Raw genomic sequence first — 27,305 nt, 5'->3', positions numbered from 1 at the left:
AACAGTTACACACAGTCAGATACTTACCTCATAACCAGAACAGATGGAAGTTTTAGAGTAGCCTGGTAAGGCCAAGATAAACTACCACTGAACTAATTAAAGATTACTGGTAGATTCTCTTGACACATGTAGCAGAACAGAGGGTTAGCTTCTGTTACCCCATTTGGGTTGTATGAATTCACCCAAATGCTCCAGCAATATTTCAGAGACTAAGGGATTGTATGTTGGTATTAGAGATGATATTGTTCTCTAAAGTCAGTCTTTAGAGAAACATGTTTGACATGCCAAAGAGGTGTTCAGCAAATCGAAAAGGGCAAGGTTATTAAGACAAACAAATGTCAGGTAGGAATGGCAAATGTGCCTCAAAATCAGTCACTGTGTAGCCAGTGATACTGCCAATGTAGAAGCTATATAGGCAAGGCCTATCCCTGTTAACAAAGAGCAGGTAAGGATGTTCTTTGAGACAGCAGGGTACTTCAGAAAGTCTATACCTGACTACAGTGCCATACACACTGCTCTTACCCACAAGAACAGAGCAGATAAGGGTACCTGTACACTTGCTTGTAAAGCAGGTCTTCCAGAAGCTCAGGGATACCTTTAGTGGATCCCTCTACTAGCCAGTCCTGATTTATTTATACTTTGTAAACCATGTTAGTCAGACTAGGCCAATGGCCTCTTTTCAACAGAAACAAGAGGTGGCATTCATACTGACTAGGGGAAATCTAGTCATGGTATGGGAAACTTCCACACTCTTTTGATAAGCACTATTTTATTTTAATTTTATTTATTTTTCATTTGTTGATCGGGATAGTCTGGCTGGATACATGTCCATTTCAGCGGAGGCCGGGAGAAAAGCTCCAAACTTACAAACAGATAAAGACAAGCAAGTTGCGGTATATCCACAACCATATTGTATTAACATACAAGATAGTCTCAAATTTCAAGCCTATGAAGAATACAGTTTATATTCAGAAATATATACAAATATGTTACAGTTTCTCTTATCAAACCTATAGGTGCAGCTTATCTACAGAGTATCTGCAAAGATGTTACACTAAAAGGTTTGAAAAGAGAAACTGTAAGAGGTTAGTCTCTGTGAATAAAAAAATTGCAGGGATATGGAAGTAGATGAGGCTTTAGTCAGGATTAGAGCAAGAACATAACTAGTGAGTTTTAAAATACTGGGTTAGATTTTTTTTTGAACCGATTAAAGGAGAGGTTCAGAGTAAGGTCAGATGGGAGTGAATTCCAGGTTTTGCCTACTGAATTTGCAAACAAAGATTCTCCAGATAGGTTGTTAGCTTTAACAGATTAAACCAAAAGTTCTGTAGTGGACCAAAGTGACCTAGCATTTTTGTAGGGATGGATAATGTTTTTAAGGGGGGTGTTTTTTTCTGGATGGTTAATAACCTTGAATGCTACAGTAAGCTGATTATATTGAATTAGCCTGGGGAGTTCTAGCCATCCTAAGAGGTTTAGGTTTTGACAATGGTATGTCCTGTAGGGAGTTTCTGTGGCAAACCTGGCAATTTGATTGTAGCAGCTAGAGAGTTTGCTGAAATTTTGTTCAAATTAGTGAGTATTGGCGAGGCATAGAGTAGAGTTGAAAGTAGATGGGTACGGGCAATGGCAGTCCAAGCTATAAGGGTGAGAAAAAGGTTTGTTTTTGTATAGGGAGCCAAGTTTTTTATTAACAGTTTTAATAGTTTGGTTTACATGCATATCATATTTGAGGTTGTTGTCTGTTATAACACCCAGGAGTTTGGTATACATATCTGGTGAGATTATGGTCCCATTGTTAGATGTTACAAGTAAAATGAAGGTTGACAGGTGTGATTTGTAAGTAGGGAGAAGAGCAATAGCTTTGTTTTATTAGGAGTTAATATTAGCTGTTGATGAGAGATCCAGGTTTCCACTGTACTCAAAGGTTTTCTGGGTTAAACTAAGGAGATCTTGTAGGGTAGAGGTGGAGCAAATCAGGGGTGGAGTTATTGGCATGTTGTGTGTAAGCAGGTTGTGTCTGGGATTATGGTGTGGAGGTCATTGATAAAGAAGGAGAAAAGAAGGGGACTCTAATATGCGAGCCTTGAGGACACCAAGGGTAATGGGGAGAAGGGTGGAAAGTTTGTCCTGCCAAAGGACACCCTGCTGTCTTCCACTAAGATAAGAGATTGAAACCATTGGATGGCATGGTTGTTTAGGGATATTTTATTTAGGTTAAGTAAGAGTAGCTGGTGGCTGTAAATCCCATGCTTGAATGCCCTTTGGAATGATCGGGAGAAACAGGGGCAAAAGAGTAGTTTGTTGTTGTTACGGGGTTGGAAATCTCTATGACATTAGGGAAAGTGAGAGAGGGAGGGGTGGGCTGAGGTGGTACTGTGCTGTGGTCTAAATCCTTGCTGAGTTGGCCAGCAGATTATGTTGAATAAGGTAGTGTAAGAGTTGTTTATGGATACACTTTTCTCCATAATTTTAGCCACAGAGGGGGAAAAGGGATAGATATTGGTCTATATAGATTCAGCTAAATGGAGCTGCTCTCCCCTTTGTGGAGTGGTATATGATGTGATATTTTCCCAGATAGAGGTTTCAGTTATGGTTCTGTTTATCAAACTAGAGACAGAGGTGGTATGCTATAACATCAGCAGCTTTTTCAGTGTAGTCTGCAGGGGAGGTGGTCAGCTGGAAAGGGTGGTTGGCTCTTGAGTTTTTTTTTAATTAGGGCTCTAATGAGTGAAGTCGGAATGTTTGGGAAGCTAAAGTTAGAGAATGGCACTGGGTTTAGGGATTTCCAGCATTAGGACAAGTGGGTTTAAGCTTTATGCTAGCAAGGGCCTGGATTGTTTTTACATCCTTTTACATCCATGTGAGCTACCACCAACTCAGGCAGACGAGGTCTCAGTTTAATGTTATGCCAAAACATGTACTGTGCAGATACAAGCTGCAAACCACAAATCACAGAGTGGGGACTCTGCTTGGTCAGTGTTTCTTCAGGAGAGAAATAATCATTTACTAGTGTATTTTAGTCAAAGACATAAAAAAAAGAATAACTGCATTCAATGTTGGATATGTAATGTCTGGGATTGACTATGATCTCCAAAAAGCTTCCAACAACCTATTTTGTACCAACATTCACAGATGTTGCTAAGATCACAGTCCTTTTTATGCTGCTTCTTTACACAGGCCCAGTAAGCCAAACTGCAAACTTTTCAGATGGTGGAGTTTGGATTTATAGTCCTGTAACATGACAATCCAGTATGAAGTTAATAATGTAAATGCTGATGTTCTCCAAACCAGGGGACCTGGGTAGTGCTATTTGAGATGTAACCTTCAACCCACCTCCACAGGTTAATTTTTGGTAGTAATCTCAAGAAATCTCAACTTTGAGGCCGGGCGAAGAGTGGTAAAGGACAGTGGAACTAAGTACTTATTTTCAAAAAATAAATAAAAAAATGTAGCTTTACAAAATGTATGACCTTTTCAGTAATCGTGCAGTATGTAAAAATCTGTAAAGCTGTGGAGTGTGTAAGAACTCATTTATTGTAAAATTCTTCAGACATGCATAGCATAGCTTTAAGCTCACTTCTTCTAAGATTGTCCCTTCTTTCAAAGGCTATTGCCACAAATGGAATGCAACTTCTTTAGGGAGCAGATTTAGTAAAAGTAAAAATCTTGGACACTTGAAAAACAAGGGGCTTGTCTTAATGGACTGTGTTAGGTATGGCATTTTCTATATTGCTTCTTTTCAGAATACCCATTTGGGACACCTTGCATGTATCTTTGCCTTTACTTTTTGAAAAAATGCGGTGACTGAGTTTGTGCCTGAAATTCAATTCTCGCATGTTACACTGTAAGAATGCACTCACCTTAGTGGTAGCAGCAGGACCAGACAGCAGATGGCTACTTATTGTCTCTGATTGCCTTCTATCATCTGTTCAAAAATCCTTAACTTTGTGTAATCTGTCCAACTGGTGTCGCTACATGCATACTTCATTCCTTCAGAATGCATTACTCATCCGGCGTTTAAAGTCAAGAATCAATAATCAGTCACCCCTCCCCCCATTTTTTACATGGGGTCAGGGTGCTGTGTCAGTTGCTGCCATCTGTCTCTTTTCAATGCCAGTCTCTCCTACCTTCGCGATACTAATGGCCTATCTGTCATAGGTCTTCACTCTCACAATCATCTCACCTATTTGTTGGATGCCCTTTTGTGTTTCCTCCTCTTGCCTCCCTTCCTGTCTGGTCCCATAGTCTCAACATATTGTCTTCTTGCTTTTCTGCCACGCGGTGCCTGAACCATAATCTCTTCTCTTTGACCTTTTCTGCAATTAGAGCTACTTTGGCTTTTGTCTGATGCCCCTCATTTCTTCATCTGTCCCACAGTGTGTGCATACTACCACCTGCTCTGAAGCACTTCATCTCCGTTGAGCACAAGCTTCCCTCAACCTCTCTGCCTTTACTGTCCCAGGCGTTTCTGTACTCACACAGTATTACTTCCATTACACCAGTTTTGTACACCTTTGTTGTTCAGCTCTTTTGGCATTCCTTCTGTCACTGCCATTACACATTACCCCTCTGTGTAAGCTGTGCCAACTTGGCTTCGTACCCACCCTCAGATTCCTGGGTAGCCTCCCTGGACCTCCTCATCTCAGACCCCTCTCCCTCAACCACCCCCTTCCAGAAACATGAAGCCATTAACCTTTGTTCCTACTATCTTCCCCTTCTATCTCCTTTTCTCTCAACTCTTCTTGATTTCCACTCATCTGTTGCCATTATAAGTCTTATTTTGTACTCAAGTTCTCATCCCATGTGCCTTCAGTTTTGCATCATCATCCTATCTCCCCGTGATCCTTTTGCGTTGAAGTTCTGCTGACAGTCTGCCTGTAAAGCCACATCATCTGCATACAGTAACATTGCTTTGATCTGTCCCCTTCCCAACCCATTTGCTAATGTATTCCATCATTAAGTATGAACAGCAGTGGCTCACTGCTGGACCCCTGATGCGCACACAATCTCCCACTGGGAGCCCCTCTGTCAGACTAAAGACCGCACTTGAATTATAGGGTCCTTGTCCATAGCCAGCACTAATTCTACCAATAATGTGTCTGGGATTCCTGAAACACTGCAGGATACTCCAAACTTCCTAACTTTCTTGGACTTTGTCATATGCTTTTTTTCCAAGTAAAGAAATGTCAAGGTAGACTTCTCTTCCATTTCTAGCTTATCCCCTTCAACTATATGTCTCACTTCAGACACTGGATCAGTTGTGCTGCATCATGATCTGCTGGAATCCAAAACTGCTCATGTCCCAGCTTACCTTCTACTACTCTGCATATATTTGTTTATCAATCACCATCTCCAGAACTTTCATGCAGTGTAATCAGGAGTTTGATAATTTTATAATGCCCACATAACCAGAATATCCCATTTGTTCTTGAACACTAAAGCACCAGCATGCTTATTCAAATCATCTTAGAGGATGTCAAGTCTCTCTACCTCACTACCAGAAGTACCCCTCAGAAGCAATTTCCCTCTCCCCTTACTGCTACAAGTTCTCTCAGAAGCTATTTCTCCCCCAGCTCACCCGCCAAACATCTTTATCGTATCTGCTCTGGACCTCATCTGAGCTTGCTATTTTCCTGGACGCCATTTACCTTTAGTGCTGTTCCTCGTTTCTTCTTCTATGGTGGGCTACTCCTCTTCTTTCATTGCAGGGCTGTGCTCATGGCAGTTCAGCTTCTGTGGGGTTTTCTTCTTCATTCAGGAAGCTGCTAGGATCGTGATTCTCCATCTGCTGCCTTTGATGTCCCATGGACTCATGCGGAGCAGGTTGTTGCTGGCAACTCTTATGAAGGCTGGGCATCTTTACTATCTTCTTTTATCCTTCTATTTTTATGTTATGTAAACCTTGATAGAGTTTCCTTTTGTAAAGCATGCATTACTGCGCGACTTTCCAGAAACTGGTAGAGTGCCTTTGATGACTTGTTCTTTTTCTTTACATTTATTTATTTAACATTTGTTAACCAGGAAAGTCCAACTTGGAACAAAGCCAATTTTCAGCAGAGGTCTGGGGAGAAACACCCAGGAAGCATGTCTTTCTAACATGGAAGGAAAGCCACATGAACACAGGGATGATATATACAGACTCTGCACAGAAGGCACCCCACCCAAGAATCAAATCGGATAAACCTCTTTGCTGTGAGGCAATACTACTGCTGCACCACTGTGCCATTCCTTACTACTGAAACTCCTCTCTTAGCCTCTTTGCCCATAGCCACAACCAGTATTCCCTTCCTCAGGCTTGGTCCTTCTTTTTAATCTCACACTCTTTCCTGTACTCCTTCCTCTTGAGGACTTCCTGACTTCTGCATTCAACCACTCAGTTTCCCTTAAATACTCTTATTTCCATTATTCCTGGCTTGGCCACATATCTGTTCCATAGTCCTCACACATGCGGTTTTCTGATATATGCTGCCATTCTTCTTAAACTCCAACCCATTACCTCTTCTTTCTAAGGTGCTACAGCCCCTGGGTAAAACCTTTGAAATGTTGTTCTTTTTCTCCAGTAAGCTTCCAGGTCTTTCAACCATGTCTCTAAGTTGACCTTTACAGTTTTTCTCTGACCACTGCTTTGCTGCCGCATTGGGGCAACCAGTGGTTTATGATGTGGGTCAACTGCTTCACCACTGGGGATGACTTTGCAATTGCTAATTTTTTAACTCCGCTTCTGCCCTTTTCCCATTACTAGGAAGGAAGGCCACCAGAGTTGCATGTTGGTCACTCTTGTATGTGATTTGTGACAGTCTCTCTTTGCAGAAGTGCCATGCGTTGGGCCGCCATCAAGCTTCATTTGGCTGTGGCAGAAGTCTTGTTAGAATGGCCTCTCCCTTTATTGCTGCTTTTCGCTACACACCCATGTGGAATCAGGCAGTCCTTATAACGTAAGTTATGTCTGTCACAGCATGCGCATTCAGGTCACCCATTATCAACATCACTAGATAAAGCAGGACAACATGAAATTAGGTCCCGCAGCTGCTGTCTAAATACACTCTTTTCTTTCATTAATCAATCTCACATATGCCTTTTACAGCAGAGTTGTATCAGTACTGCCCTTATCATTACATTGGGAGTCTAACTGCCATGAGTAGTATATATCACTAATTCTCATGACATCCCTCAATGAGGTTCTTCAGAACATTTCCCTCCCTCACCACAGTTCCCAGCCACCAGTTCTGGCTCTGGCCTCCTCCTGAGGTGGTAGACTCCGAACTCAATCCGAAGTAGTGCTTTTACTACACTGGCCTCTCCCTCTTTCTTCTGGATACAGAGGATGTCCAGCTTTTTCCCTTTGCCATCATGGCATCCATGTCCAAGCTTGCATCCGTCAGTGAACCTACATTGAGTGTAGCAATTCTTAGTTTGTGTTTCTGGAAGAACTTTCAATCAACAGAACTATCACAGGTAACCCAAACTGGGCAACTGGACACTGGGTCAGCCAGTAGCTTACTGACCAGGACTGCTGCAGTCTGTGATCCATGTTCTCCTATCTTGAGGATACTGTACACCACAGCAGATGCCCAAAGCAGTTGGTCTATACAGCTGTAATTTCCCCCTATAGGGCAAGGCACCATCTAGGAGTCTGTGCTATTTCGCTCCATACAGCTCCATCCTTTGAGCAAATTTGAGATGGAAGCACTCAGCATATTTTTTGGGAAGTGGGGGAACCCTAAGGAGATGCAAATTCCATTATATACAATGAATGGACATCAGGATCGAACCTTTGTACATTGTGCATGAGAGGTAAATACATTACCCATTATGCCAATTTAAACAGCATACTGATAGCGCTTATTTATCAGAATAAAGGTCTACAAATTGCATTAGTTAATTATGAACTGCTGGAGTTGGACCTTTGAAGGACATTTATTTTAGTCTCAGCTACCAAAGCTATTATTATGGTTGGCTTATTAAGAAGGAGCATTAACTTTCTTAGTGTGCTGGCAGTGTGTTACCATACAATGAAGGCTATACACTGAAGGTGTCATTAATCCCAACTGGTAACACTGTGAAAATGCATATTACAGAAGTTTCAGATAATGATGGCAAGACAGCACTGTGTGACATCATTGAAGGTGGCAGAATCCTAAGAATCCAGTGTGTACCTAGCCCTGTAGCTGGTCAGTGTGTGTATTTGGTTGTGGGATGTAGTGGTTATAAACAGAGACAGCAGCAGATTTATTTATGCTCTAAAGGCCAATTGTCCCTCAGGACTTGTCCAGACAGTAGTGCATGCAGGGTCATAAGACTGTAAATGTCAGTCAAGACACAAACCGTTGCATCAGTATGATTTAAAGCCTACCCACCATAGCGTCTCCTTCGCCATCACCAAATATAATGTAAAGAATTTTGAAGGTGAAATGAGATAAAGAGTTTTGAGAAGAATATCTGAGACCAACGGTGCCAGCTTGAATTAAAAAACATGCACACATTTTTCATTTAGAAATAAAACCATCTGTAGGAAAATGACACAACTTTAAGGAGGCAAACAAACTCAGGATTGTTGGAAGATAAACCATAATAAAGATGATGTATAGCTAAAAAGGCCAGCACAATCTTATGTCAAAAGCATAAACAAAAGTTACTAATCATGAAACAAAGTTACCTGCGTTAACTTTAGTATCATCTAAGACCTGCGGTCAGACTGGACTGGACCCACTAACAATGGACAAAAGACAAGATAACCTCTGAATAACCTTCGAAAAAGGAAGACTACAGGCAAGCTGGTATTCACTAAATGGGACTCATGGAGGCTTAAGAATAGTGTTATTACAGCAACTAAAGAAGAGAGAGTGGGTATTCAGAGAAGTTTGATAATGAGAGATAAACAACTGTATTTCATCTCTATGCAGTAAGCAACCAATCTGGTAGGTTAAGATTCAAGTCAATTTCCCTGAAGATGGGCATCAAACCTTATACTGTGCCTGTGAGGTAAATCCACTCAACCATTATGACAATCCTCAACCCCTGGTATTAAGATGCAAATGTAAGTAGGTCCATAAGGTTGAAATATTTTATTAATAGCCCTCAAAACTCCCCAAGAAGAGCCAAAAGCAGATTCTTATTGTCTAAAACTGAGGAGTTCTCCATGATTCATCCTTCAATTGCTCATTTAAAAGTTATGGGAAGAGAGCTCCTCTAGTAAATAGCAGACTGGATAGCAAATATGTCCCACTAAATCCTGGAAATCTGAAGTAGTACAGATCATTAAAACACTTTTTTCCCCTCATAATCAGTGTCTACTCAAATTGCCACACAAATTACATGCATGTTCAGGGACACAACACCAGGAAAAGGATTGGGACGGCAGTAAATATTCTTGCCCTTTAGAATACATTTTATACTGATACTACAGATCGAAGACAATATTTAAGCCAAGGGAAAAAAAAAACAGCAAATATTCAACCAAATGCATGATGGTCCTGCAGCAAAATAATCGTGGTGTACACCTGCCAACATGTCCATCACAGTGTATGGTATAATTCAACAATCAAACCATACCTCCCAAGGCAACTAAATGCAAAATCTTTTAAATGATGTGTACTGACGTGAAGATACGATGACCACCACATGCTGGATGCACTACTCATACAGTGCTCTCGCAGGGGCTGTCATAGGTACAGGTCACACAAACCCACATTTTCAAGTTCCCGAACTCAACCAGCTCAACATCAAGAGATCAATCTCCACCTGGAAGAAACCCAGTTAATGCGAGACCAACCCCACTACCAAGCCAAAAGTTACTGAACAAAGTTGAATCAACAAGTCCAGTAGGTGGCCTTTAGGAATGTAGTGAAGTTGACAACATAAGTAAACATAAACTGCCCATAACAGAGAGTTAAATAAATAAACACTCAGACACAGATTCAACCTCCATCTAGAAATGAGCTCTCCTAAACTAACCAGTTATGTCCACACTGGCCTGCGATAAGAGTGGTACAATCTAGAGTACTTCCCACAGATTTGCAAGATTGCCCTCTCAAGATAACTACCACAGGCTGGGCACCAGATTATCTCCTGTAGAGACGCAGCCCCCAGTATTTAACAGGAAGGCTCAATGGCAACCCCACAGAACCAGTAATAATAGTGGTATAACAACAATTTATATTCCCATATAAATTAAATGCATGTTTAGGACACACCTACAAAGGAGGACAAGTACATTTTCGAACCCCACAATACATTTTATTTTGATCCACATATTTTACTTGAATTTTCCATAAAACAAAACAGCAAATGTACAATGTTTTACCATTCTAAATAAAATACTAGCTTAAGAAAAAATTTACAATATCTACAAAGGTCTGAAGAAAATTGCAGATCACAAGTAAATTGTTCTGTTAACACAAATGTGAAAAAAGGGGGAAAAGGGGGGGGGGGTTTTTTAGGAATTTTAGAATGTTGGCAGTATGACTGGTATAGGGAGAGATCTAGCTCATATATGATGGGGAGAAGGAAGGTTGATATATTGTGTGCATGCAAGAGACCAGATGGAATGGAAGTAAGGCCAGGTGTATATGAGGCATGGGTTCAAATTGTTCTATCATAGTGTGGATGTGCAGGAGAAATGGGGTAGGGGTTATCCTAAAGGAACATTATGCCAAGAGTTTTTGGAGGTGAAGAGAGTGTCTGATAGAGTAATGTTTATGAAGCTTGAAATTGATGGTAATGACTTAATGTTGTTAGTACATATGCTCCACAAGTTGGATGTGCGATAGATGAGAAAGAAAAATTTTGGAGTGAGTTGGATGGAAGTGGTGGTGAGTGTACCTGCCAAAGAGAGTGAGAGACTAGTGATTAGGAGCGGACTTCAATGGGCATGTTGGTGAAGTTAACAGAGGGGATGAGGAAGTGATGGGTAGGTATGGTGTTAAGGAGGAGAGGTGAAATGCAGAAGGTCAGATGATTCTGGATTTTGTGAAAAGGGGATGGACATGGCTGTGGTGAGTATGGCAGTATTTTTAAGAAGAGGTAGGGGCCATAGGGTGATGTACAAAGAGTGGAGAAAAATGCACACAGGTTTGTAGGAGGGCCAGTCAAGGAAGGAGGTTGAGACTGGTAAAGTGGGTGTGACAGGAAAGTGAAGTTAAGCAGCATATAATGGTGGTCTGTAGGATGGGACACGCTTGGTGATCAAGAAGAGGAGGAGGAGTGTGAAAGGAGTGCCAAGGATTAAATGGTGGAGGTTAAAGGAATTGATTGTGAGGTGGGAGTTCAGGGAAGAGTTAAGACAGGCAACGCCCTGGGAGGCAGTGAAGAGTTACCGAATAGCTGGGTAACTACAGAGCTAGTAAGGGAGACTGAGAAAGGTGCTTGGTGTGACATCTGGACAGAGGAAGGACAAGGAGACCTGGTGGTGGAATGAGGAAGTACAGGAGAGTATACAGAGGAAGAGGCTGGCAAAGAAGTGGGATTGTCAAGTGATGAAGAAAGTGATGAGTACAAGGAGATGAGGCGCATGGCAAAGAAAGAGGTGGTGAAGGCTAAGGATAAGGCATATGGAGAGTTGTATGAGAGATTGGACACTAAAGAAGGAGAAAAGACCTGTACCGATTGGCTAGACGGAGGAACAGAGCTGGGAAAGATGTGCAGCAGGTAAGGGTGATAAAGGATAGTCATGGAAACATACTCACAAGTGAGGAGAGTGTGTTGAGTACATGGAAAGAGTACTTTGAAGGGCTGATGAATTAAGAGAATGCGAGAAAGAGAAGATTGGATGATGTGGGGATAGTGAATCAGGAAGTGAAACAGATTAGCAAGGAGGAAGTAAGGACAGCTATGAAGAGGATGAAGAATGGAAAGGCTGCTGGCCCAGATGACATACCAGTGGAACATGGAGTTGCTTAGGAGAAACGGCAGTGGAATTTTTAACCAGATTGTTTAATGAAATTTTGGAAAGTCAGAGGATGCCTGAGGAGTGGAGAAAAAGTGTTTTGGTACCTATCTTTAAGAATAAAGGTGATGTGCAGAGCTGCAGTAACTACAGAGGATAAAAATTGATCAGTCACAACTTGAAGTTATGGGAGAGTAGTGGAAGCTAGGTTAAGAAGGGAGGTGATGATTAGTGATCAGCAATATGGTTTCATGCCAGGAAAGAGCACTACAGATGCAATGTTTGCTCTGAGAGTCTTGTTGGAGAAATACAGAGAAGGTCAGAAGGTGTTGCATTGTGTCTTTGTGGACTTAGAAAAAGCATATGATACAGTGCCTAGAGAGGAGTTGTGGTATTGTATGAGGAAGTCGGGAGTGGCAGAGAAGTATGCAAGAGTGGTACAGGATATGTACGAGGGTAGTGTGACACTGATGAGGACTGGGTGGGAGTGACAGATACGTTTAAGGTAAGGTGGGATTACATCAAGGATCAGCTCTGAGCCCTTTCTTATTTGCAGTGGTGATGGACAGGTTAACAGATGAGATCAGACAGGAGCCCCGTGGACTATGATGTTTGCAGATGACATTGTGATATGAAGTGAGAGTAGGGACCAGGTTGAGGAGACCCTGGAGAGGTGGAGATATGCTTTAGAGAGGAGATGAATGAAGGTCAGCAGGGCTAAAACAGAATATATGTGTGTAAATGAGAGGGAGGGTAGAGGAACGGTGAGGATGCAGGGAGGAGAATTGCAAAGGTGAATGAGTTTAAGTACTTGGGATCAACAGTTCAGAGTAATGGTGAGTGTGGAAGAGAGGTGAAGAAGAGAGTACAGGCAGGGTGGAATGGGTGGAGAAGAGTGTCAGGAGTGATTTGTGACAGACGGGTACCAGTAAGAGTGAAAGGGAAGGTCTACAAGAGGGTAGTGAGATCAGCTATGTTAAATGGGTTGGAGATGGTGGCATTGACAAAAATGCAGGAGTCAAAGCTGGATGTGACAGAGTAAAAGATGTTAAGATTTGCACTGGGTGTGACTAGGATGAACAGGATTAGGAATCAGTATATTAGAGGGTCAGCTCAGGTTGGACAGTTTGGAGACAAAGCAAGAGAGGCGAGATTGCGTTGGTTTGGACATGTGCAGAGGAGGGATGCTGGGTATATTGGTAAAAGGATGTTAAGGATGGAGCTGCCAGGTAAGAGGAAAAGAGGAAGTTCGATTAGTGAACACTGCATTAGCGGACGAAAGTGCTAAATTTATGTTGTGATATAAATGTTTTTTTCGCTGTCATGGATTTTTGCTGCAACAGGTTTACAAGGATTTATTAAATATTCTACACTGAAGATTCGTTTCCAGTTCTTCCTGACTCCATTGGTACTATAGTTTTGTTGATATATATATATATATACATACATACACACAGACATATATATATATATATATATATATATATATATATATATATATATATACACACACATACACTCACACACCCCTATATATATATGTTATACATACACACACACATACATATATCGTACACACACACACAGATTCACATACCCACTCTTAAATGACAGCCTTGGTTTGATCCCTTGTCTTTCTTGCCTTATTCCAGTGTTTTCTGCCAAAGGTAAGGATGCATGAATAAGGCCACAAGGGACAAATTAGATGCTCACGTTGAAACCAAAAAGAATGATCAAAGATGTTCTCATTCATCATTCTTAATATTTAAAAAAAAAGTGACTAATGTACAGCATACAATTGACAATTACAGTCAGAGAGACAAGACTGTGAAATATACATTCCTTGTTTTGTAGCTTTCTTCTCATTAGACTCTTGGAGACCTTCACAGATAGGATATTTTCACCATCATTTGCCACTTCCATGCACTTGCTCCCTCCTGTACATCATTTGCCATTGTGACGTACTTGCTCCCTCCTGTACATCATTTGTCAGTGTCACGTACTTGCTCCCTCCTGTACATCGTTTGCCAGTGCCGTGTACTTGTTCCCTCCTGTACAGTAAGTCAGTCTGTGCTAGGACTAGAATACCAGTTAAGCTTGTTCCTTCAGGAAGTGCTGACAACTACTGCTGTATTATGCATGGCACTTCTAAGGTCATTACTTCTTGTATGTCAGAGATGATGTGCCTTATTTAATTTGTATATAGTTTTGCAAGATAACTGACTTTTCACCCTGGACCTCCAAAATGGTAAACAGTGGAGAGGAGTGTTAACATAACAATTCAAAGATGGCGGTAAGAATGCTGCAAAAACAGCTGAGACAAAGTCATTTATAAGTATACCTAGCTTTGGGTCAAATAAAGACTTCTAACACATGCTTCCTAAATTTCCATATGGTATTCTATGCTTCAACAGACATGCTTCTAAATTTCCCATATGATATTTCATGCTTTAAAAGATGATTCCCAAATTCCCATATGGTATTCTATGATTTCTTTTGTCTTTAATACTGAGCAAGAACCTGCTTTCACTAACAGCCCAAAAGTATCACTGTTTCAAATGACGTGCACAAACTGAGACAAAGTTTTAAATCAAACTTACAAATGTGTGCTGGGCTAAGCAAAGAAATTTAAAGAGAAAACCCTTGCTCTTATGCTACATTGCCAGATGTTTTACAGGAATCTCACTAATGGATGGCAAAAAAAAGATCATCACTATGGATGACAACTACAATGAAACATTCCATGTATATAGTTTTCTGCCATGTACTGTTGATATAGGTAATAGGAAATGAAATGGTTAACTTATGCGTCATCAGAAGTCATGCTATCTTGGATAATTAACTGATGGGATTACAGCAGTCATTAGGTTAGTATTCTTATACACTCTGCAGGTCTGGGGTTATATTTCCATCTGGGCTTTTTCATAGGTTGTTACTATGTGAAAGACCAGTTAAACCTAAGCCCAGTCATTGCAATCCCACTGGTGCATCTAGTAGTAGTTACTGCTCCTGTCCATAATTGGCTGCCACTATGTTTTGCATATCCACTACGTTTTGCATATGATGTGTATGGCACTTTTTGTGCATACCTGACAAGCAAAGCAAGAATTATAACTGCCAGCCCCAGGCACATCCTTCAATCATATCCCCTCCCCCTGCTGCATGGATTCCTGAAAGAAGCTGGGGTGCATTGTAACACAGTAGAAAAAGATACAGCTTCTTTGTTTGGGGTCAGAACTAGCAGAGGTACTTTCAGTACTGCACATATGGTGATCTGCATGTAATGTATGGGTCTGGGTGCCCAATGTCGAGTGTTAAAAGTAAGAGAGAAGGCACTTGCATACAAACAAATGCCATAAGAAAGAAGTATAAATGTCTGGATAACATTAGTTAGTTATAAATCACTTATTCATTCCCTCAATTACTCATTAAATATGGCTCAAGGATGCAGTGAAGCTAGAGCCTATCCAAGCAGTCAGTGGTGAAAAGCAGAGAAAGCAATCCTGGAGAGGAGGCCGGGATACAAGATGAGCATTCACACTCATACTTGCTCAAACATGGCAGACACACCAACAAACAAACTGCTTTATCACCAGTCACTGCAACATCTCTTTGGGACATGAAGAAACCGGAGCATCTGGTGAAAACTCATTTGGGTACAGGGACGACATCAACATTCCACACTTCCACACAAAAGCAACCCAGCCAAGGAATAAACTAGACAAACAAGATCTATGAAATAGCAATGTTAATCTCTTCTGCTACTCAGTCACCTTTACTTATCAAGTAACAATAAATAAAACAGAATTATCTTTATGGCACTGGTAGTGAGTTACCTCCAGCCATCAGATTGTCTTTATTCTTCAAATGAACCACTCTGTGTTCGCTGAAAGCAAATGGAATAGATAGAACATGATGACAGCAACTAAAATAGTTATGCTATGGGGGGAGAAGGGATTTCTACTTATTGCACAATATAAGAAAAACTTCAATAAATAAATGCATACATACAGCATCGGAGCTGCAAAATATAACAATAGAAGTATGAACCGGCTACAAAAGTAACTAAATAAAAAAATATTTCAAAATACCAGAATGATATGTTCACAATCTGTAGTTTGAGGCACATTTTTTCATACAAGACATGTCAGCATTGCTGCATGATGCAGCTGTCTCCTTTTCTTAGGAACATACACAACATTCACAGACATACACGTGTGAATGCTAGCTGGAAGCAATCAGCATAGGCTTCCTCATTTCTGATTGGTCAGTGCAGTGTCAGCAGACATCAGAAGATAACTGGATCTGCTCACTCTACTGCAACTGCGATTTTCTGTTATGTTAGTGCAGTCAAAGGAGGAGGCAGTACTGAAAGAACAGAGGTGACCTCTTTTCATATGCTGCCACTAGCAAAGTTGCCTCTAACAGAGAGCCCTAGTCAAAGGAGTCTTATTAATTTGAATAAACTGCATAAAATGTTAGTGTCCATGTAAAATACTAACGATTACAAGAGCATCATTTAAACAGTATTTCTCTCTCTCACTTTCTATGTAAAATAGAGTTTTGCTGTCAGCTGTGAAGTGCCCATTACAACCACCTTTTTCTCGCAGTTTGTGAACAGTTGTTCATGCTTCCCAAGCACTCAAACCAATGAGAGATTTAAAAAAATATATTACAATTCTAGTATCCCTACCAAATTCTGTTCTAGGCTACAGACAAGCATCATGCTCCTGGCTTAAAAGGCACAACTGTTTTGCTAGTGAATACATTCAGATTTTATGTTTTACAGAATTCAAAGCTCTGTAAGTGCAAGCAATCATTCAATATCAATTGGCATAAACAGTGTACTGCTGCTAGCCTCTAATGTGTAGTTTCACCCCATCTTAACTAAAATGGGAATTGTCGAAAAACTTCTAGGTTTAACTAGATATACCATAATGCAAAAAAAAAAAAGACACTTAACTGGACTAGGAACACTTTTTGACAGCTGCACAAAATGTCTTAGTAAGGTACAAACACTTCTTTATCACCAATCAACACTTTTACCTGAAGTTATCTCCAAACAGTGTATAACTTACAATACAGACCAACACAACCTCACTACAAACAGTGAATGGGATTGCTGCATCTGGGTTTGGTTCTTTGAAAATGTATGCGTATAGCACTGCACTTCTGTGATTTAACTCCTTCCCTTAAAACAGCTGCTTGCTAAAAAAATGTGGTGGAAAGAGAAGGGTTTCTGTTGGAACAGGTAGTAATTTGATGTCACTCACAGAGTTGAAAGCTGGACACTTCTGTGGTACATTAACCCATTCCCATACCATATCTCTGGGCTCTTACTTCAGAAGATGAGCTGTAAATCACCCCAATCCCAGATAAACATACAACAGAAATCTTACAGCTAGGCGTGACATGATCCTTGCCAGGTTCAGCTAATTTGACTTCAAAAACTGATGAATAAGGTTACACATTATTTTCAAGGCCAAATAGTAGGTATTTAGCAGAGGTTTAACCTCCAATTCCCCCAGCTTTTAGATGTGCATTGCAGTCATGAAGAAATATTGCCTTGTAATGAAGAAACTGGTGTCCACTGGACCTTAAAACTCAATCAGATTTGCTATGCTACTGGTTAATTCCTGAATTCCTAGACAATTCTGATACAAGTCAAAGTAACATGAGTCACAAGAAAATGCCACATTTCGAACAGTATAAACTTCCTAATGATGTTAGTTCAAGGCAATAACAATCCAACTCTTCCTTAATAATTTACATCTAATATACAAGGACCATTCTGAGTCTATGTCAATCTCTATACACACGTAACATACACAGCATATCCATACATGCTGATGAACTCATCCACTTAAATTACTAAACTGCAAGAAACCAGCTGGATAATTAGCTGCACAGTCCTCTAAAAGGCTGGTCACATATAGTGTCCCCCAGTGTTCTGTACTTGACCTCTCTCTATACTACAGGTCTTCTCCAGTACTGATTCCAATGTTAAGGGTCAGTGGCTGACAACTGCCAACATGATACTATCATTAACTCCACAACTGGAATGGAGGGTCTATAAGAGGGCCTATGCCATACAAGTGCCTCGTGTAAAGACCATGGGCTCCAGCTAAATGCAGAAAAGTATCCAATCATATAAATGATACCCTCTCAAAGTTGATACTGTTAGAGGTCTATGGGCTTCTGTGCACAATGAACTTTGTTTTGACCACCATGTGTCCACTACTGTCAGGAATTTTTTTCTTTCTAGTCTAACTAATCTTCTTTCGGCTTTTCCCGGTTAGGGGTCGCCACAGCGGAAGTCCGGTCCACTAATGATTGGCAGTAGAGTTTAACGGTGTCGAGGTGCCAGCTTGACGCCCAACCTTCAACGAAGGCACACCCATTTACGCATGTCTTTTGAACGCAACTCCACCACAAGGAGGACATGCAGACTCCACACAGAAGGCGCTCTAGCTGAGAATTGAACGGGAGAACCTCTTGCTGTGAGGCGACAACGCTACCGCTGTACCAATGTGGCATTGTTTTCTAGTCTAACTAATCACAGAGTGTATATTCAATCATTGCAAGAAAGCTATTGTCTATCCCCCATTCCTTCTTAAACAGTCCTACAAGGGAGCACAATGCTGGTATGAAACTATCCAAACACTGTCCAACAAGAGAAACAAAGATTCTTCATCAAGAAAATCTGAGGCACACACACACACACACACACACACACACACACACACACACACCACAGTAATATGCAAAAATAGCGTATGTGGACTATGGGATAGGTCCACTGACTGGCTAAGGAAAAAATGTAAGATCAAAGAGAATCCCACAAGTTGGCATGGCAAAAGAGACATTGTACACCTTGGCTGCAGTTGAAACTCAGTCCACTGAATCTGCAGACAGCCTGGCAATGTTGGTGAGGGCGCAGCATTCAACAAAGCAAATAAATGCATCACCAAACAGTGGCAAAATGAAGCCTTGGATGTGAAAGAATGATTTAGAGCTTAATCATCCCTTGTTCAAAGCTGCAGACAGAACCTGCAGAGAGGGACAGAAAGCATTGGCATGCTGTACATGAAGAGATGGAGAAAGAAAGTGCATGAAAAAGGAACCACATCTTTCAACAAGTGCATGTAAGTAATGGGAGAAAATCTCTCCCCTGGAAGCCAAGGTCCATACTAAAACTGCTTCTTCAGTATAAAGACGGGGAGGGCACAGTTTTATCAGGCATTTGAGCATGTGTGCAACCACAAAATGACAACACAAGCCTGCTGCTTACTCAAAGGCATGCATGCATGCAGTACAATATCAGACTCCAACTGTATTTAAGAATGCTGTTTTTTGAGTTTTAAGTTCACACTTGAAGCTTACAGAAAAGAAAAACTACTAAAGATCACAGAACAAAGAGAGGACAGTGTTAGCGATTTTACTACAAAAATAAGTACTTACATTAATAGATGGGTGAATGGACATCAAATTACCCCTTTTGAATGACAGAAAATGTTATGACATACCAGCAAACACTCAGTACTCTGATGTAATGAGATAGGTGGCTGACAGATTGCTGAGGCAGTAGACAAAAGGGTTGACGTCTAGTTATCTAGCATAAGAGGGGTTTATTATATATATAAGTATTATGGCACCCATTGGCTGTGCTGCACTACACTACACTACATGGTCTTGTGGTTATGTTTCCAGTGTCACCAACTGGGGCATTTCCGGTCCAAATGTCCACACTGACAAGGGGGAGGGGTAGTAAAAGCCTCATGAGTGAGCCAACAGAGGTAGAATCATATTAGTTGTGGATTGTAGTGACACTGCATCTGCAACATAATACAATGGCCTGCACCCAGTCATTCTGGAGGGAGAAGAAACTATTGCCAAGAGGATACGGCATAAAACAGAATTACTGGTAAGCCTATAAAAGAAAAATATTGCTTGTCTGAGAAGTATTCCAGTTAAGGTCAATATAAATTCCAGTTAAGGTCAATATAAGAATACTTTTTTGGGTGCCACTATAAAGGGTTCAGTTGTAATGGGGAGATGTTAGGGAAACAAGTAGGTGATAGAGCCGATATCCCCACAGATGTTTTAGCAGGAAATTAATTTGGATGATAGAGTGCCTTCCATTTTTGCAACTCCATGCAGCCAAGCATGGACAAAAAGCAGGTAGGAAAGGCAGTTGGGGGGGGGGTTGAACCAGTCAGTGTCCACATCTCCAACTAAAGGGTGGTCATGTAGATACTTCATCAGAACAGCTCTGTTGTAGTAGCTAGCTTGCATCTGAGCCACAGCTGTCAAAACCATTGGACTTACTTTGGAAAGATCTACTTCACGGTGGAAGAGCAAGGTAATAGGAGCAAGTCTAAACCTACCCACAGCTAAAACATACTAGACTTCCTTAGGGATGGAAACCTGGAGGGATCATAAAGAACGGCCACCTTTCATAACTTAACTTAAAATATCTGAGGGAGGAAGTCAAGGAGTTTCATGTCTGTCAAGATCATGGGGAGTCTACGTATTGGGACAAGAGGTCACGGTGCACCAAAAAGACTCCTAAATGGGGGAGGGACATGTTAGCAGAAGGCAGTATTTGGAAGTTCCATGGGCTTGTAGTTGGGCACTTCTGGTCATAGCTCATTATATTCCTTTTTCAGGCCATCTGTGAAGCACACAAAGGAGATTTATGTAAAATTTCCACTGGCAAAGTACTGGAAAAGTCTTGAGATGGTGCTGTAGCACATGAGCAATACCAAATGGTTGGCAAGGTAGAAGGTAAATCTGCTTTACTGCCTGTGCCCATTACAGAGGAACCTTTAGAGGGTAGTAATGGATACTGTGGGATTCTTAACATCAACAGATCACCATGCAAGATGTACACATTGGTGGCAGACTCTGCTACTGGGTACCCTGAGGCAGTGGTTTGTCCTCTACGGAGATAAAAAAAAATGTGGGAAATGCATTGGAAATTTTCCACAGAGTTCTCAGGAAATAAAGATAAAGGTATTATTCCCACGTCAGACCTACTGACCTTTGGGGTTAAGAAGTTACAAAGTTATCCCCCATCATCCACAAACAAATAGTTTGATTGAAAGATTTAACTACAAAAGACTATGATTACAGGATTTGCAGGAGTAGAACAAGTACTGCTCCCCCATCTTCTACATGCATACAGACTGCTTCCCCAAAAATCCATGTTTTCTGTCATGTGAGCTACTGTATGGTAACAAGGGGAAGGGGGTCCTATACTTTATTCATGAGTAAGAGGATCAGCTAATTTCCCACAAGGAGTCTGTTATGCACTAGGATTTGAATTTCAGGACTATACTTTGGGAGCAGAAGAGGCTGTCACAAGAGCACTATGCAGAATCATAACAGCAGCACAACATCTGGTATGACCACACAGCTAGAGACCAACAATGTACAATCAGACAAAGAGGTAACTGTGCTTAATCCTGTTTGGCAAAATAAGCTGCAGGCAGCATGAGGGAGGGGGTCCTTCCACTGTGGTAAGTAAAAGGTATGTGACTAGGGTCTCCCCTGAAAAGAGGCTATTAGCATATTGGGACTAACCCAGTCAACAAAGGATAAATAAATGTTAATTATGTAGTAGACTTGCCAATTAAAAAGAAAAACAAAATCTACCATGCTAACATGATAAAGCACTAGTATAACAAAGGTGCATAAGTACCCCCAGTATTTTACAGTAGGAATTAGATGGGGATCATGTGGTAGGAATACTCAGCTAGAGGAATTTGGGAACACATCCACTTCTAAGTTAGAGTGTATCCATCTGGTACAGCATCATGGAAAAACTGGGACCCAACAGCAACTTAACCTTACAGGGTATATAAGTAAGTCAAGAAATCCATGTGGGAGGAACTGCATAAACATGCTCAATCTACTGATAATCCAAAAGTTCCTGGATCTAAATGGCATTTGATGGTTCCAAAAACACAGGTGCTCCAGGTTCTGTGAAGACTACAGGAAATTAAACAGTTACACACAGTCAGATACTTACCTCATAACCAGAACAGATGGAAGTTTTAGAGTAGCCTGGTAAGGCCAAGATAAACTACCACTGAACTAATTAAAGATTACTGGTAGATTCTCTTGACACATGTAGCAGAACAGAGGGTTAGCTTCTGTTACCCCATTTGGGTTGTATGAATTCACCCAAATGCTCCAGCAATATTTCAGAGACTAAGGGATTGTATGTTGGTATTAGAGATGATATTGTTCTCTAAAGTCAGTCTTTAGAGAAACATGTTTGACATGCCAAAGAGGTGTTCAGCAAATCGAAAAGGGCAAGGTTATTAAGACAAACAAATGTCAGGTAGGAATGGCAAAGGTGCCTCAAAATCAGTCACTGTGTAGCCAGTGATACTGCCAATGTAGAAGCTATATAGGCAAGGCCTATCCCTGTTAACAAAGAGCAGGTAAGGATGTTCTTTGAGACAGCAGGGTACTTCAGAAAGTCTATACCTGACTACAGTGCCATACACACTGCTCTTACCCACAAGAACAGAGCAGATAAGGGTACCTGTACACTTGCTTGTAAAGCAGGTCTTCCAGAAGCTCAGGGATACCTTTAGTGGATCCCTCTACTAGCCAGTCCTGATTTATTTATACTTTGTAAACCATGTTAGTCAGACTAGGCCAATGGCCTCTTTTCAACAGAAACAAGAGGTGGCATTCATACTGACTAGGGGAAATCTAGTCATGGTATGGGAAACTTCCCACACTCTTTTTGATAAGCACTATTTTATTTTAATTTTATTTATTTTTCATTTGTTGATCGGGATAGTCTGGCTGGATACATGTCCATTTTCAGCGGAGGCCCGGGGAGAAAAGCTCCAAACTTACAAACAGATAAAGACAAGCAAGTTGCGGTATATCCACAACCATATTGTATTAACATACAAGATAGTCTCAAATTTCAAGCCTATGAAGAATACAGTTTATATTCAGAAATATATACAAATATGTTACAGTTTCTCTTATCAAACCTATAGGTGCAGCTTATCTACAGAGTATCTGCAAAGATGTTACACTAAAAGGTTTGAAAAGAGAAACTGTAAGAGGTTAGTCTCTGTGAATAAAAAAATTGCAGGGATATGGAAGTAGATGAGGCTTTAGTCAGGATTAGAGCAAGAACATAACTAGTGAGTTTTAAAATACTGGGTTAGATTTTTTTTTGAACCGATTAAAGGAGAGGTTCAGAGTAAGGTCAGATGGGAGTGAATTCCAGGTTTTGCCTACTGAATTTGCAAACAAAGATTCTCCAGATAGGTTGTTAGCTTTAACAGATTAAACCAAAAGTTCTGTAGTGGACCAAAGTGACCTAGCATTTTTGTAGGGATGGATAATGTTTTTAAGGGAGGGTGTTTTTTCTGGATGGTTAATAACCTTGAATGCTACAGTAAGTTGATTATATTGAATTAGCCTGGGGAGTTCTAGCCATCCTAAGAGGTTTAGGTTTTGACAATGGTATGTCCTGTAGGGAGTTTCTGTGGCAAACCTGGCAATTTGATTGTAGCAGCTAGAGAGTTTGCTGAAATTTTGTTCAAATTAGTGAGTATTGGCGAGGCATAGAGTAGAGTTGAAAGTAGATGGGTACGGGCAATGGCAGTCCAAGCTATAAGGGTGAGAAAAAGGTTTGTTTTTGTATAGGGAGCCAAGTTTTTTATTAACAGTTTTAATAGTTTGGTTTACATGCATATCATATTTGAGGTTGTTGTCTGTTATAACACCCAGGAGTTTGGTATACATATCTGGTGAGATTATGGTCCCATTGTTAGATGTTACAGTAAATGAAGGTTGACAGGATTTGCAAGTAGGGGAGAAGAGCAATAGCTTTGTTTTATTAGGAGTTAATATTAGCTGTTGATGAGAGATCCAGGTTTCCACTGTACTAAAGGTTTTCTGGGTTAAACTAAGGAGATCTGTAGGGGTAGAGGCGGAGCAAATCAGGGTGGAGTTATTGGCATGTTGTGTACAGGTTGTGTCTGGGATTACAGTGTGGAGGTCATTGATAAAGAAGGAGAAAAGAAGGGGACCTAATATGGAGCCTTGAGGACACCAAGGGTAATGGGGAGAAGGGTGGAAAGTTTGTCCTGCCAAAGGACACCCTGCTGTCTTCCACTAAGATAAGATTGAAACCATTGGATGGCATGGTTGTTTAGGGATATTTTATTTAGGTTAAGTAAGAGTAGCTGGTGGTTAACCATGTTGAATGCCTTGGAATGATCGAGAAACAGGGCAAAAGATAGTTTGTTGTTGTTACGGTTGGAATTTATGACATTAGGAAAGGAGAGGAGGGCTGAGGTGGTACTGTGCTGTGGTCTAAATCCTTGCTGGGAGTTGGCCAGCAGATTATGTTGAATAAGGTAGTGTAAGAGTTGTTTATGGATACACTTTTCCATAATTTTAGCCAGAGGGGAAAGGATAGATATTGGTCTATAGATTCAGCTAAATGGAGCTGTCTCCTTTGTGGAGTGGTATGACGTGATATTTTCCAGATAGAGGTTTCAGTTATGGTTCTGTTTATCAAACTAGAGACAGGGTATGCTATAACATCAGCAGCTTTTTTCAGGTAGTCTGCAGGGAGGTGGTCAGCTGAAAGGGTGGTTGGTTTGAGTTTTTTTTTAATTAGGGCTCTAATGAGTGAAGTCAGAATGTTTGGGAAGCTAAAGGAGAGAATGGCACTGGGTTTAGGGATTTCAGCATTAGGACAAGTGGGTTTAAGTTTGCTAGCAAGGGCCTGGATTGTTTTACATCCTTTTACATCCATGTGAGCTACCACCAACTCAGGCAGACGAGGTCTCAGTTTAATGTTATGCCAAAACATGTACTGTGCAGATACAAGCTGCAAACCACAAATCACAGAGTGGGGACTCTGCTTGGTCATGTTTCTTCAGAGAGAAATAATCATTTACTAGTGTATTTTAGTCAAAGATTACAAAAAAGAATAACTGCATTCAATGTTGGATATGTAATGTCTGGGATTGACTATGATCTCCAAAAAGCTTCAACAACCTATTTTGTACAACATTCACAGATGTTAAGATCACAGTCCTTTATGCTGTTTACACAGGCCCAGTAAGCCAAACTGCAAACTTTTCAGATGGAGTTTGGATTTATAGTCCTGTAACATGACAATCCAGTATGAAGTTAATAATGTAAATGCTGATGTTCTCCAAACCAGGGACCTGGGTAGTGCTATTTGAGATGTACCTTCAACCCACCTCCACAGGTTAATTTTTGGTAGTATCTCAAGAAATCTCACTTGAGGTCAAGAAGAGTGGTAAAGGACAGGGGAACTAAGTACTTATTTTTCAAAAAATAAATAAAAAATGTAGCTTTACAAAATGTATGACCTTTTTCAGTAATCGTGCAGTATGTAAAATCTGTAAAGCTGTGAGTGTAAGAATCATTTATTGTAAAATTTTCAGACATGCATAGCATAGCTTTGCTCACTTTTCTAAGATTGTCCCTTCTTTTCAAAGGCTATTGCCACAAATGGAATGCAACTTCTTTAGGAGCAGATTTAGTAAAATAAAAATCTTGGACACTTGAAAACAAGGGGCTTGTCTAATGGACTGTGTTAGGTATACATTTTCTATATTGCTTCTTTTCAGAATACCCATTTGGACACCTTGCATGTATCTTTGCCTTACTTTTGAAAAATGCGGGTGACTGAGTTTGTGCCTGAAATTCACTGCATGTTACACTGCAGAATGCACTCACCTAGTGGTAGCAGCAGGACCAGACAGCAGATGGCTACTATTGTTCTGATTGCCTTCTATCTGTTCAAAACTTAACTTTGTAATCTGTCCAACTGTGTCGCTACATGCATACTTCATTCTCAGAATGCATTACGCATGTTTAAAGTCAAGAATCAATAATCAGTCACCCCCCTCCCCCATTTTTTACATGGGGCCATGGTGCTGTGTCAGTTGCTGCCATCTGTCTCTATTCAATGCCAGTCTCCTACCTTCTGCGATACTAATGCCTATCTGTCATAGGTCTTCACTCTCACAATCCGTCCACCTATTTGTTGGATGCCCTTGTTTCCTCTTGCCTCCTTCCTGTCTGTCCCATATCTCAACATATTGTCTTCTGCTTTTCTGCACGTGTGCCTGAACCATAATCTCTTCTCTTTGACCTTTTCTGCAATTAGAGCTACTTTGGCTTTTGTCTGATGCCCTCATTTCTTCATCTGTCCCACAGTGTGCATACTACCACCTGTCTGAAGCACTTCATCTCCATGAGCACAAGCTTCCTCAACCTCTCTGCCTTTACTGCCCAGGTTTCTGTACCACACAGTATTACTCATTACACCAGTTTTGTACACCTTGTTTTTCAGCTTCTTTGGCATTCTTCTGTCACACACATTACCCCTGTGTGCTGTGCCAATTGGCTGTACCCACCCTCAGATTCCAGCCTTGACCTCCTCATTCAGACTCCCTTCTCCTCAACCACCCCTTCCAGAAACATGAAGCCATTAACCTGTTCCACTATCTTCCCTTCTATCTCCTTTCTCAACTTCTTCTGATTTCCACTATCTGTTGCCATTATAAGTCTTATTTGTACTCAAGTTTCATCCCATGTGCCTTCAGTTTTGCATTCCATTCCCGTATCCTTTGCTGAAGTTCTTGCTGACAGTCTGCCTGTAAAGCCACATCATCTGCATACAGTAACATTGTTGATCTGTCCCCTTCCAACCCATTTGCTAATGTATTCCATCACAAGTATGAACAGCAGTGGCTCACTGCTGACCCCTGATGCACACAATCTCCCACTGGGAGCCCCTCTGTCAGACTAAAGACCGCACTTGAATTATAGGGTCCTTGTCCATAGCCAGCACTAATTCTACCAATGTGTCTGGGATTCTGAAACACTGCAGGATTTCCCAAATCAACTTTCTTGGGATCTTGTCATATGCTTTTTCCAAGTAAAGAAATGTCAAGGTAGACTCTCTTCCATTTCTAGCTTATCCCCAACTATATGTCTCACTTCAGACACTGGATCAGTTGTGCTGCATCATGATCTGAATCCAAACTGCTCATGTCCCAGCTTACCTTCTACTACTCTGCATATATTTGTTTATCAATCACCATCTCCAGAACTTTCATGCAGTGTAATAGGAGTTTGATACCTCTATAATGCCCACAATTGTGAATATCCCATTTGTTCTTGAACACTAGCACTAGCATGCTTATTCAAATCATCTTAGATATGCCGGTCTCTCACTACTACCAGAAGTACCCTCAGAAGCAATTTCTCCCCTTACTGCTACAAGTTCTCTCAGAAGCTATTTCTCCCCCAGCTCACCAAACATCTTTATCGTATCTGCTCTGACCTCATCTGAGCTTGCTATTTTCCCTGACGTCATTTACCTTAG

The 27,305-nt window shown here is 40.9% G+C and overlaps 1 protein-coding gene across 1 annotated transcript in view; it reads right to left on the bottom strand.

Annotated features, from left to right (window-relative positions):
* Positions 1-27,305, bottom strand: part of ELOVL6 (ELOVL fatty acid elongase 6) — a 722,002-nt gene that overhangs the window by 647,950 nt on the left and 46,747 nt on the right. The gene's annotated exons all lie outside the window — the stretch shown is intronic.

The sequence above is a fragment of the Protopterus annectens genome, chromosome 2.part0, assembly GCF_019279795.1.
Source record: "Protopterus annectens isolate FY-2018-M chromosome 2.part0, PAN1.0, whole genome shotgun sequence".
NCBI lineage: Eukaryota > Metazoa > Chordata > Ceratodontiformes > Protopteridae > Protopterus > Protopterus annectens.
The sequence above is the reverse complement of the archived record's forward strand: the minus strand, read 5'-3'. Positions and strand labels throughout refer to the sequence as shown.